At 39.7% G+C, this 13,264-nt stretch overlaps 1 protein-coding gene across 3 annotated transcripts in view; it reads right to left on the reverse strand.

Moving 5' to 3' along the window:
- htr4 (5-hydroxytryptamine receptor 4) overlaps positions 1 to 13,264 on the reverse strand; it is a 465,874-nt gene that overhangs the window by 234,501 nt on the left and 218,109 nt on the right. The window lies entirely within an intron of this gene.

Raw genomic sequence — 13,264 nt, forward strand, 5'->3', positions numbered from 1 at the left:
TATGTTCCCGCACTGGGGACACAACTCAATAATTATAGGTAAAAGATCAAATATACTCATATTCAGGTCCTGCTTTTTCTTCAAGCATTTTAAACCAACTTTGGCACCTTTGTGGTGATCATCATGGTGCTTAGGAGGATAACCTTCTGGTTTTGGTCCTCATTCCATGTTGCAGGCAACTTCTCCCTATCAGCTATAGGTCACTTTCACAGCTTGCTTAATATTGTAACCACCCTTGTGAGACTCGCCGGCAGCTACACATCAGGTCTGATGGGCTCTATCAGTGGAGAGACATGTCCAAAGTGTGTTAAGTGTTGTATCTGTGACCCTTCTGATGATGATCGTGGAGCTGCTTTTATGCCAGCTTCTCCAGGTAGTCTGGCTCCCTCTGACAGGTTTTGGGTGCTTGAGCTGCACGTCTCTCTCAAGTTCAGACCGAGGGGCACTGCACTATTGTGGATGTTATTGGTGCAGATGTTTTAACAACCTCAGTATTATTGTCCTTGTTTTTCAAACTTATCTTTATTATAGAGTAGGGCCAGCCAAAGTCATGTGCAATAACATTCACAGCCTGGCCACTTTCATATTTTTTTAACTTTGTTTCCAAATCAATGAAACATCTTTTCTTCTTGGATTCCTCTATAGACTTATTTTAGTGTTATTTTGGGAAAATGATCATGCACTTGATTTAACAAAAAATACAAACTACTGTCACACGTGTGTGTTTCCCTCCGGGTTCCTCTGAGGTACGTAATTCCAGCACTAGACAAGAGGGGGTGCTGCTGCTAACTATGTCATCTTCCTTTGTCTCCACACTGCCCTGGAAGAAGGTGTCACTTACTGAAAGAGACAGAGCTCCTTCAAACCCCACATGAAGTGATCAAAAGCGTCATAAGAGGCAGTGATTCTGTTATATACAATGCCAAAGGGAGGCTCTTTTTGTTTGTTATTGCAGCATTGCATGCTATTTTTGTTTAAGTTTGGAAGTAAACAGAGACGGTCGGGTTGGTGCCCCATCATTTATCTTGTCATTCGACCAGTCATTCCCTTGGATAACCACACTATGAAATACAAAATGTGCACAAGGTACGTAAGTGAACACGACTGGATGGAAAGAGCTGGTGCCTGATATGCTATGAGGCTGGTAGCAAAGTGTTCATTTTCCTCATTAAATAGATAAAGTACACATTAACATACTGTATAACAGTAGAGAGTACATACATTATTCTGACACATCTCTTTATCATAGCTGTGAAGTGTATATATGTACTGAATTATAAGTTAGACATGTACTGTACCCTTAGGGTTAGGCTCTATTGTAGGCACGGAGCTGGACAGTTTGACATCCGTGGCGGAGTGATGGGCACTGAGCAGGCTCCTGTCAATCATGGAGAATCCACTGCATCCACTGAACAGTATCATCTCCAAACAGAGGAGCAGCTTCAGTGATAGACTGCTGTCACCGTCCTGCTCCACTGACAGACTGAGGAGATCGTTCCTCCCCCAAACTATGCGACTCTTCAATTCCACCTTTGGGTGGGGGGTTGGATACACGTTAACATTATACAAAGTTACTGTCTGTTATACCTGCATTTTTATCACTCTTTAATATTGTTTTTATCAGTATGTTGCTGCTTGAGTATGTGAATTTTCCCTTTAGGATTAATAAAGTATCTATCTATCTATCTATCTATCTATCTATCTATCTATCTATCTATCTATCTATCTATCTATCTATCTATCTATCTATCTATCTATCTATCTTATATAACTGGCAGCACAACTGGTTTTGTTTAGAATGCATGTGGTGCAGGAAGGTAGATACACCAGCTATGACTGTTGAATGTATGTTTGATCAGACAATAATGTAGATATGAGATAGATACTGCTTTAGACCTTGTACGTAAATGCGATTAGATGTTACTCAATAGGATGTTGGCCAGTGGATAACTGTGTATGGAGGAATTTTTCAGACAAAATTAAATAAACACACAAATAAATCAATCGCTGTATTGTGAAATGTAACAATAAATAATAACAAAAAGATATGTGAGTGTAAATAAGCAAAGGTGGGAAATATATGTACTTTGTTGCTTATTTCGTTATGCCCTTATTTAATTATTTCATAATTTATTTCAGAGACACTGCACACAACATAATTCACAACATTAATCCATCAGCTTACATTAGCTTAGCGATTGGCTGTACAATTCTGACCGACCCCTTATGGCAGCAGTTTTGATCAGTATTCTCAGGGAAAACAAAACACATAATCAAAGTTGCGACTGTGCGAGTCTATCACAGATACTTGTTGTCTTTTTAATTTTAATCTGAACGTTATAAATTTTTCAAGGAATCTTTTGTGGATGAAACTTATGTTTTTCACCTCAGAGAATCTTTTGGTTACATTAGATTTCTTATTAGAAGTTGTTTTCATTATGTAGAAAATTGTACCTTTTTATTTTTACAACTCCATTTTCTTTAGCTAATGGGCCTCACCATTTTTTCACCCAGTTTGTAGAATACACCAGGAGTTGCTGGGGAGGTGTCCACTGAAATTTGCATTGCATCACGTCATCAACCCAATGATTAAAAAAATCACGCACAGGCTTTCACTGTCCAAGTTTGTGCATAAATTAAAGGCACTTTGAACATCGAATTTTGAGTGAATTTTCTGGCAAACGACTACAAGTTCTTTTCTGATTACATGTTTTGGGAAACTCTGTGACTAGACATAAAGATTGATTTATATTTCTGATTTCGGTCCCCACTTGTCTGACTATTTTTGATTCTATTTACTCTCAGTATGTTCACTTTGCCAGTGGCGGAACAGATGCGAGTGAAAAAAGTTACCTAGAATAACTGCTTGATACTGTTACTTTTTGCGGTTACTTTGTGAAAACTCTGAATTATCATCCTCTCAGGTGTCATGATACACCTCAATTTTATGGATTTGTGTTGCTTGGGGTTAATTTTTATTATTAATAAATAGTTTATTACTTATGTGACGTGATTTGAGGGTCATGTGAATGCAATTAATTATCATTGACATCACCAGATTTCCCAGTATAAATATGGCCCAGTCGTAAGTATCTTTCAGTTGCATAAAACTAAAACCACTTAGTGAGTTTCTCTTTTCAAGTAGGCCAAATACTAGGTTTATTACATTTTTTACTTTCTCGTATATGAATCCAAAGATTCGATGTCAAGATTTTGATGAATCTCGATGTTTTAGACCTCCCTGACTTTCTCGTATACGAACTATAGGGAAAGTGTTGGAATCCTCCAAAAATTTCATTTCGAGATTTTGACGAATCTCAACATTTTAGACCTCCCCAAGTCTGAAAATACCATTTTTGGAATTATGTCTGTGTGTGTGTGTGTGTGTGTGTGTGTGTGTGTGTGTGTGTAAACACGATAACCTGAGTACGCTCTCACTTAGGTCAACCAAATTTTGCATATAAGTATTAGGTAGAAAATGTAGATTTCTATCAACATTTGGGCTATTTCCGTTAACCAGAAGTGATACTTTATCTTTTATTCATGCAGAGTCCGATTTATTCAACTTTACTTTTATAATAATTGTTCAATGTATTATTAATTTGATTTGATTTGTGTTGATGATTCTTTAATGTACATAATATAAAAATATAATCATTGTCTTGCAGTTTACTACTCAAATATCCTTCCCCATATTTGAATATACGAGAAAGTTTAGGGGAGACCGCTCCCGATTATTTGATCTATTTTTGATTTTGACTTAAAATTATGGTTTGTCCCACACCCATCGCATGGCTGCACTCGGGTCCTAATCTGAGGTGGTTTGTCATGTGGTGGGTTTGGCAATGCGCTGTATCAGTGAATCCTCCTAACCTCCTCCTCCTTCTCTTCCAGTGCCTTGTTTGCTTGATATATTTTTTGATTTCTTTGTTTTGACTATTTGCCAAGCACTGACATCATTTTGGCTCTTTCTTTTAGACTCACAATAATCCCAGAGACTCTGTCACATCTCATCAGGAATTTATATCTGAAATGTTTTCTTCAAATGTGTCATGTGATTTATGACACCGATGATTTCACCAATCAAAACACGGTATTGCTGGAGCTCACTTTCTCAACTTTGACTGGTGAAAATGACAGTGTTATTTCAAGTAACACAATGTCATGTCACATGGTGTCATCAGGGCAACGTTATGTAACTTAAGTCAGCCATAGTCCAAGTTTGTGGATATTCAACAAAAATCATTCACAAGTGCTTATTCTTTTGGAACTTCAGTATTTAGAGTTAATCTAGTTAGATTCTTTGACTTCAAGTATTTGATTAAATATCGAGACTGCAGCTTCAACCCTCACTAAGACAAGGGATAATGGCCAAAAAGCTGAGACTTCATACTGATATCTTATGGGAGCAGATCACTTTTACATTTAATGCAATTGTCGCTATATTTTTCAGTGCTGTACAAGCTGTTGTATTTTCCCTTTGATAAATGGATTATCAACGTTTAAGGAATGCTACAGAACAGATCCAGAAAGAAGGAAGCTATATTAAGAATTTAATCCTTTGTTTAAACTGCAGTTTCATTTTGTATTAAACAAGAGACAAGGATGGAAGCCAGCCGGGCAGCCAACTAGTCAGCTGTATCGTGGAAATCAGAAAAGAAGCTTCAATGTGCAGTAAGTATGTGGAATCGCTAAAGATTTAAGTGAATTCAGTCTAGCCTCCTGCTGGAAATGCTGCCACAACAAGCAGAACAAAAGAATTAATGTGGTGTAATTATCATATTGTGGAGGAAGATAAAGCATGTCTAATGAGAGCATGGAAGGCTTAGGCTCAGAAATACCGAAAGGCCTTTGGAGTTAAAGACTATAATCCTCATAAAGAGGCAATAATTTTTAAAATATCTTTTAGCAATTTTTTTCTTTCGTCACTGCCAACATGTAGCCCTGCTGCCCCCAAGATGTTTCAGTATCAGGACTGCATGCAGAACCTCAGAGAGAGTCCTGAAGCTCTCTGCCTCGGTTGACCAATTTCAGGGTTTTGCTCAGCATTGGGCATTGGAGGCTGAGAATACTCTGAGAGAACTTTTTGGAACTACAGACTGGGATATCCTGCAGGGATCTCATAATGAGAACATTGAGGAAGTTGTTGACTGCACTACTGACTACATCAACTTCTGTATGGACATTGTAGTTCCAGTAAGAACAGTACGCTGCTATGCTAACAACAAGCCATGGATTACAAGTGACATCAAGGGCCTTTTGAATCAGAAGAAAAGGGCTTTTAAAGACGGTGATCAGCATGAGCTCAAGCGTGTGCAGAAGGAACTCCGAGTCCAACTCAGGGCGGCGAAGGAGCAGTACAGGAGAAAGCTGGAGCAGAAGTTGCAGAATAACAGCATGAAGGAAGTGTGGGATGGGATGAAGATCATCACTGGCTGCAGCTCGAAGCGGGTTACCACCTTTGAGAGAGACGTGAAGAGAGCAAACCAAATGAACAACTTTTTTAACAGGTTTGACCACCCTAACCCACTCTCACTCTCACCTCGGAGTACTGCACCCTCCACACATCCTTCTGCTGATACCAGCATAGGAAAAACATCCCCACCCATAATAACAACAGCGCAAGTGAGCAGAGAGCTGAAGAGACTTTGTGCCAGCAAAGCAGCGGGTCCAGATGGAGTATCGCCACGACTGCTGAAGGTCTGTGCATCGGAGCTGGGGGGTCCTCTACAGCGCATCTTCAACCTGAGCCTGGAACAGGGGAGAGTCCCGAGGCTTTGGAAAACATCTTGTATCACCCCAGTCCCAAAGGTATCACGTCCTAGTGAGCTGAATGACTTTCGGCCTGTTGCTCTGACATCACATGTGATGAAGACCATGGAGAGGCTGCTGCTTCACCACCTTAGGCCACAGGTTCAACACGCCCTTGACCCTCTGCAGTTTGCATATCAGGAGAAGGTGGGAGCAGAAGATGCCATCATCTATATGCTACACCGATCCCTCTCTCACTTGGACAGAGGCAGTGGTGCTGTAAGAATTATGTTTCTAGACTTCTCTAGCGCCTTCAACACAATCCAACCTCTGCTCCTTAGGGACAAGCTGACAGAGATGGGATTAGATTCATACCTAGTGGCATGGATCGTGGACTATCTTAAAGACAGACCTCAGTATGTGCGTCTTGGGAACTGCACGTCTGACATTGTGGTCAGCAACACAGGAGCGCCACAAGGGACTGTACTTTCTCCGGTCCTGTTCAGCCTATATACATCGGACTTCCAATACAACTCGGAGTCCTGCCATGTGCAAAAGTTCGCTGATGACACTGCTATCGTGGGCTGTATCAGGAATGGGCTGGAGGAGGAGTATAGGGACCTAATCAATGACTTTGTTAAATGGTCCGACTCAAACCACCTACACCTGAACACCAGCAAAACCAAGGAGCTGGTGGTGGATTTTAGGAGGCCCAGACCCCTCATAGACCCAGTGATCATCAAAGGTGACTGTGTGCAGATGGTGCAGACCTATAAATATCTGGGAGTGCAGCTGGATGATAAATTAGACTGGACTGCCAATACTGATGCGCTGTGCAAGAAAGGACAAAGCCGGTTATACTTCCTTAGAAGGCTGGCTTCCTTCAACATCTGCAATAAGATGCTGCAGATGTTCTATCAAACAGTTGTGGCGAGCGCCCTCTTCTACGCAGTGGTGTGCTGGGGAGGCAGCATTAAGAGGAAAGACGCCTCACGCCTGGACAAACTGGTGAGGAAGGCAGGCTCTATTGTTGGCATGGAGCTGGACAGTTTAACATCTGTGGCAGAGCGAAGGGCGCTCAGCAGGCTCCTATCAATTATGGAGAATCCACTGCATCCACTAAATAATGTCATCTCCAGACAGAAGAGCAGCTTCAGCGACAGACTGCTGTCACTGTCCTGCTCCACAGACAGATTGAGGAGATCGTTCCTCCCCCAAACTATGCGACTCTTTAATTCCACCAGGGGGGGTAAACGTTAATATTTAACATTATACATAGTTATTGTCTGTTTTTTTCACCTGTATTATTATCATTCTTTAATTTAATATTATTTATTGTATCAGTATGCTGCTGCTGAAGAATGTGAATTTCCCATCGGGATTAATAAAGTATCTATCTATCTATCTATCTATCTATCTATCTATCTATCTATCTATCTATCTATCTATCTATCTATCTATCTATCTATCTATCTATCTATCTATCTATCTATCTATCTATCTATCTATCTATCTATCTATCTATCTATCTATCTATCTATCTATCAAAATTTCCAGCCTGGGCAAGCCATTCATAACATTCCCACTTCAAAATCTACAGCATGTATGTGCCTTCATAGTAGAACTGAATTCTTTCTTCCAACTATCTCTTTCAATAGTGGCACAGGAGCTGCAGCTGCTGTCTCATAGCTGGACTTGTGGGTTTGAGCTCTAGCCTGGTGAATGCCTTACTAGCATTGCAGAATGGATGAGTAGTAATTTCTTTAAACTAAACAAGGAAAAAATAGAAATTTTAGTTTTGGAAAGAAATTAAATGAGAGTTTTAGAAATAAACTTGATCACCTGTTTTTTCAAAGCAAGTGAGAAGTAAAGAACTTTGGTTTTACCATGGACTCGGAACTTCAGATCGCATATTATATTATGGCACTGAGGGTTCTCATCAAGCACAAACGCGAATATCGGCAGAGTTTCTTTGTAGCCTTTGTCTATTTTCATAAAGTGTTCAACTCAGAGCTGCCCTATGGGATATCCTGTGGGAAGTTGCTGGATATCATGGCCAGCCTATACACTGGTACTAGGAGTGCTGAGTGGAGGCAGAACCTCTGTGTTTTTCCCATTTGATTCTCGGGTTCATCAGGGGTGTTTTCTTTCTTCTACTTTGTTTAGTGCTTGTATAGACTGGGTGTTGGTCAGGGCAGTGGGGTCCTGTGGTTGTGCGGCATCTGTTGGTGAAGAAAAATTCGCTGATCTTGACTTTGTCGATGATGCTGTGATCGTCTCAGTGTCAATGGAGGCTCTGATTAGGGCTCTCAAGAGACTGAGTGAAGAGTCTGAGTGTCTGGGTTTGTGAGTCTCTTGGATAAAAAACAAGATCCAGGCCTTCAATGACCTCTTGGGCATAGCCATCAGTATTGTGTCTGTCTGCGGAAAGAGTGTCGACCTCATCGAGAGGTTTACTTACCTCGGCAGTGACATTAATGTCTCTGGGGACTCTTCCTATAAAGTCAGTGGATGGATTGGGAGAGCATGGGGTGTCGTGCGGTCACTGGGAAGGGGTGTGTGGCGTTCCTGATATCTTGGCAAAAGGATGAAGGTCCAAGTCTTTAGAGTCCTGGTGCTTTCTGTTTTGCTATATGGTTGTGAGACATGGACGCTATCCAGTGACCTGAGATGAAGACTCTTTCGATATTGTGTCTCTTCAGAGAATCCTTGGGTACCGCCTGTTTGACTTTGTGTTGAACGAGAGGTTGCTCACGGAGTCCCGAATGAGGCACATTACCTGCATTGTGAGCGAGGTTCAATTATAGCACTACAGCCATGTGGCATGATTCCCAAAGGGTGATCCAGCTCGCAGGATCCTCACTGTTGAGGACCCCAGCAGCTGGATCAGGCCAAGGTGACGCTCACATAACACCTGGTTGCAGCAGATAGATGGTCATTTCTGGATGGTGGGACTGGACCACGTGTCTGCCTGCGGGGTTGCCAACAGGGATCCGGAGCTGTTTCATCATGTGGTGGGTACGACAACACACTGTACCACTGCATGTTCTCCAACGTGACCTGACCTGGACCTCTAAAAAATTAATTCACAGTTTTTTTTAGTTGACTAGATTACTGAAATGCACTTCTCACAGGACAACCTAAGAAATACATCAGTCAGCTTCAGCTAGTTCAAATGCAGCAGCAACAATCTTAACAAGCAAATGAAAATCTGAGCACATCTTACCCATCTTTCTTGGCTGCCTGTATCCTTTACAAATGATTTTAAAATACTATTAGTCTATATAAAGAAATGAGCCATGATCTATTTGTATGTCTGGTTTTTTTTCACAAATCACACAAAAAAGGGTGAATTGATTTGCACAAAATTTTGCGTGTACCTTACCACTGGTCCAACTTAAAATTTAATATTTAGGTCACATTCAGGAGAGGTGTTATAACACTGAGAAAGCAGCCCAAAAAAGCAAGGACTACAATTCCCATGAGGCAGCAGGAATGGGCTGGTGATGATGGGAGGAAACTCTTATCACAACGCATAAAGCTTTGTAATGACCAAAGCAGCATGTCATCAAAGACCACATATATACTGTATATTCACAACAGACTTGGATAACATTTAAAATAAATAATAATCATATTGAGCTGAAGGTCATCTGTTTATCGGTCATTCATTTATTAAGCACTGGCTTTTTTGAAAAGTGACTAACACTCAATATAATTAAGACAAAAAGCTAAAGAAAAATTGTAAAATGTAGCACAAAAGCTTAATTTTACACTTAGTCCTGAGACAAGACGAAAAATAGCTATGCGTGAAAATGTCAGATACAGGACAGTATAGTCAGTATAGATATGACAAAGAAAAGCAGATCAGCCAGTGACCACCATGAGCATGATATAAAATAGTGAAGAGACTTTTTGATTAAACTCTCTCAGTTTAGCAAAGCAGCTTGGTGTGTAACATCTGTGATTGAGTGAAAACACCAAATGTTATGCACAGGCCATTATAGTTGACTAAAGACAAGTGGTGACATTGCCACCTGGCACTGAGAGTTGACTCTGCTCGGACAAGCCTGGCGTAAACCTCAAGAAACAGACTCTGACAGCACTCACAAACACATCCACAGCTGGAAAAGGCGCTCCTGCTAGGCCTCTAATAAGAGAGCAAAAATGAAGTTTAAAGAAAAATGAGCTGGGGCAAAGGTCTCCAGGCCTCATGGGCTTTGAGCTCTAAAGACGAAATATATGAACAGCTGGATGATTACAAATAGCTTGAATAAAACCTATAAAATATTATGGCCAGCCCTAGAAAAAAATTGGTGAATTTGTGAAGCACTAATGCATTTGTAACTCACCATAAGCTATGGTCAAGGTAGTTATATGTGCTGTGCAATGATTTATTGCTCAGTCCCCGAGAGTAAGGGGAATTAAATCAAGTGATATGACAATAAGAACAGTTTTATTTTTACACAGCATCATTAACTTTACTACATGGCACAAAAGTATTCAGTAAACCTCCAATCCTAAAAACCAAATTGGGAAAAACACACACATGTCTTACTGAGAATGGAGATGTGGGAAACGCAAATCCCTGGATGATGTGAATGAAGAAGGTTAGTAAAGTCTTGTGGATCCCATAACCCTTGGAAAAGTCTAATTGACATAGTTGTGCTGCATGGACAGATGACAAATAGACTATTGCAAAGATGACACTATAAAAGACATAGATATGGCTTGAGAAATTCAGTCAAATCTCTTATAAGCATCCTTATTAAGCAGTAGCCGTCTAGGAGGGAAATTGGACTGATTGGAAAGAATCTTAAAATGTATTGAACATAACACTCAACAACGATTTTTTTCAAAAGTTTTGCTTCCTGTGATTATGATAGACAACTTCAAGCTGAACACAAATATAATTTCAGATTGTCTGTATCACATAGGAATTTGGAGAAACATGAAATAAAGTTTTATTGAATTTAGTGTGTTTAGTCACTTAATGATGCTGACATATTGCATTTGTTTCATCAAGCTAAACATGTTTAGCTGCTGATATTCATTTGCATTCAGCATCTGATGCTTCTCGTTTCAGTGGCCAACAATAGTTGACCAGCATTGATGAACTCCACTTGCCTTGATATCACTTTCCTATCATTGCAATTTCCTGGTGAAACCTTTTGCCATTTTCATCTCTGTATTAGCAAGAAAGATGTCCAAGTATGAATGAAGAAAATGAAACATGTTGCACTTTATCGTCACATGTCAGACAGTTGGACATACTGAAGTTTGGTGTTCTTTAGTTTTCTCAACAACACCCTTGAATGCCTTCCATGTGATTTCTTCCTACACCATTAGCAGATCTTCGCTAGTCATTGAGGGTGTGTCTGATTAATGGACCAACAAATATACGAGGGACATTCAAAAAGTTTCCGCACTTTTTTTTTAAAGCTACTTATTAAGAATTTCAAAAACATCACTTTTCTAGATAGTTACCTTCCTTTGCGATGCAATTTTCCCAAAGTCATACCAACTTTTTAATGCCTAATTAAAAAGGCATGCTTTCACCGTTTCCAATGAACATATAAAAGTGTGGAAACATTTTGAATGTCCCTCTCCCCATTATTAATCTTGGCATCAGTAATTTTTGAGGAAACATCTGCCTCAAATGTCAGAATCTTTTAACTTCCCTGGTTTTCACTTTAAGTCCGATTTGTATATGAAGTGGAGGCAAAATTATCTTTGTTGGGTCAACAAGTGGTTTATATGCCTCACTTTTCTGGCCTAAAACTCTTACGGAGTAGCCCATTCTTTTTAATGTATTGAGACTCTTTAGCATGGCCGTCCCGACAGTACTCAGGATATCTTAGCTGCATTCCTAGTCACTACTAATACTACTGTGAGATCACCACAGATGTACCAGTTGTAGTTGTACTCTATATATATATACTTAGAATATGAGGGGTCATCAGAAGAATAGGTGATTGCAATAACATGACATTGAACACAACAGGAACACTTTTAAAAAGTGATTATTGTGACCAAAATCAATACGATACTCATAAATGTGTTCAGGATGCAAAATCTGTGTTGACAAGTGTACATATTCAAGACTGGCACACTTGCACTGAAGTTAGAATAGCTTCAGGTACTCCAGTTTTCTCCCTGTTGCCAAATTCAAGTATGCTAAGTTGATTCAGGACCCTGGATATTCCCAATGTGGCGGTGGGTGACTTTTTTTTCTGATGTCCCATACTGGGTTGGTTCCTGCTGAGCACTTGATACCAATGAGTTTCAGTTGCTACTGAAAGTACATTAAAGTTGTCATTAGAGGTCAGTTATTTAACTTCAGCCAATCCTCTTTAAAGTTAGCCTCGAACATCATAAATCAGTGACTGTATGCACAAAGGCACATCATTTTACACACTTGTTGTAATTATACTTCAAAGACACATGATATTTTATATGGTGTTCCACAAGGCTCTATCCTGGGTCCGCTGCTCTTTTCGATTTGCATGCTTCCGTTAGATCAGAGTATCTTGGGGCATAACGTGACCTACCACAGCTATGCTGATGACACACAACTGTATTTATCAATAGAACCTGATGACCCCGACTCTGTTGTTTCACTAACACAATGTTTTACTTGTGTTTCTGAGTGGATGAGTAGTAATTTTCTCAAGCTAAATAAAGAGAAAACTGAAATTTTAGTGATTGGCAATAATGGATAAAACGAGGTTATTAGAAATAAACTTGATGCATTAGGATTAAAAGTCAAGATGGAGGTAAAGAATTTAGGGGTAACTATTGACTGTGACCTGAATTTTAAATTGCATATTAATCAGATCACTAGGACAGCATTTTTTCACTTAAGAAATATAGCAAAAGTTAGACCTCTTATATCATCGAAAGATGCTGAGAAATTAGTTCACGCTTTTGTTTTCAGTCGACTAGATTACTGTAACGCACTCCTCTCAGGATTACCCAAAAAAGACATAAATTGATTGCAACTAGTGCAGGATGCAACTGCTAGAATCCTAACTAGGAAAAGAAAATCTGAGCACATTTCTGCAGTTTTGATGTCACTACATTGATTACTTGTGTCATTCAGAATTGACTTTAAAATACTGCTTACGGTTTACAAAGCCTTAAATAATCTCGCTCCATCTTATATATCGGAATGTCTGACATCTTATATTCCAAATCGTAACCTTAGATCTTCAAGTGAGTGTCTGCTTAGAATTCCAAGAGCAAAACTTTAAAGAAGTGGTGAGGCGGCCTTCTGCTGTTATGTACCTAAAATCTGGAATAGCCTGCCAAAACGGTGGAGCACTTTAAAAAACTGCTAAAAACACATTACTTTAACATGGCTTTCTCATAACTTCATTTTAATTTAATCCTGATGCTCTGCATATTCAATTAATTATCATTACTATTCATGGTGGCTCCAAAATCCATACTAACCCCACTTTCTCACCACCACCACCTAATCAAAGCACCATGATGTCCCCACATTGATGGA

The sequence above is a fragment of the Erpetoichthys calabaricus genome, chromosome 11 (assembly GCF_900747795.2).
Source record: "Erpetoichthys calabaricus chromosome 11, fErpCal1.3, whole genome shotgun sequence".
NCBI lineage: Eukaryota > Metazoa > Chordata > Cladistia > Polypteriformes > Polypteridae > Erpetoichthys > Erpetoichthys calabaricus.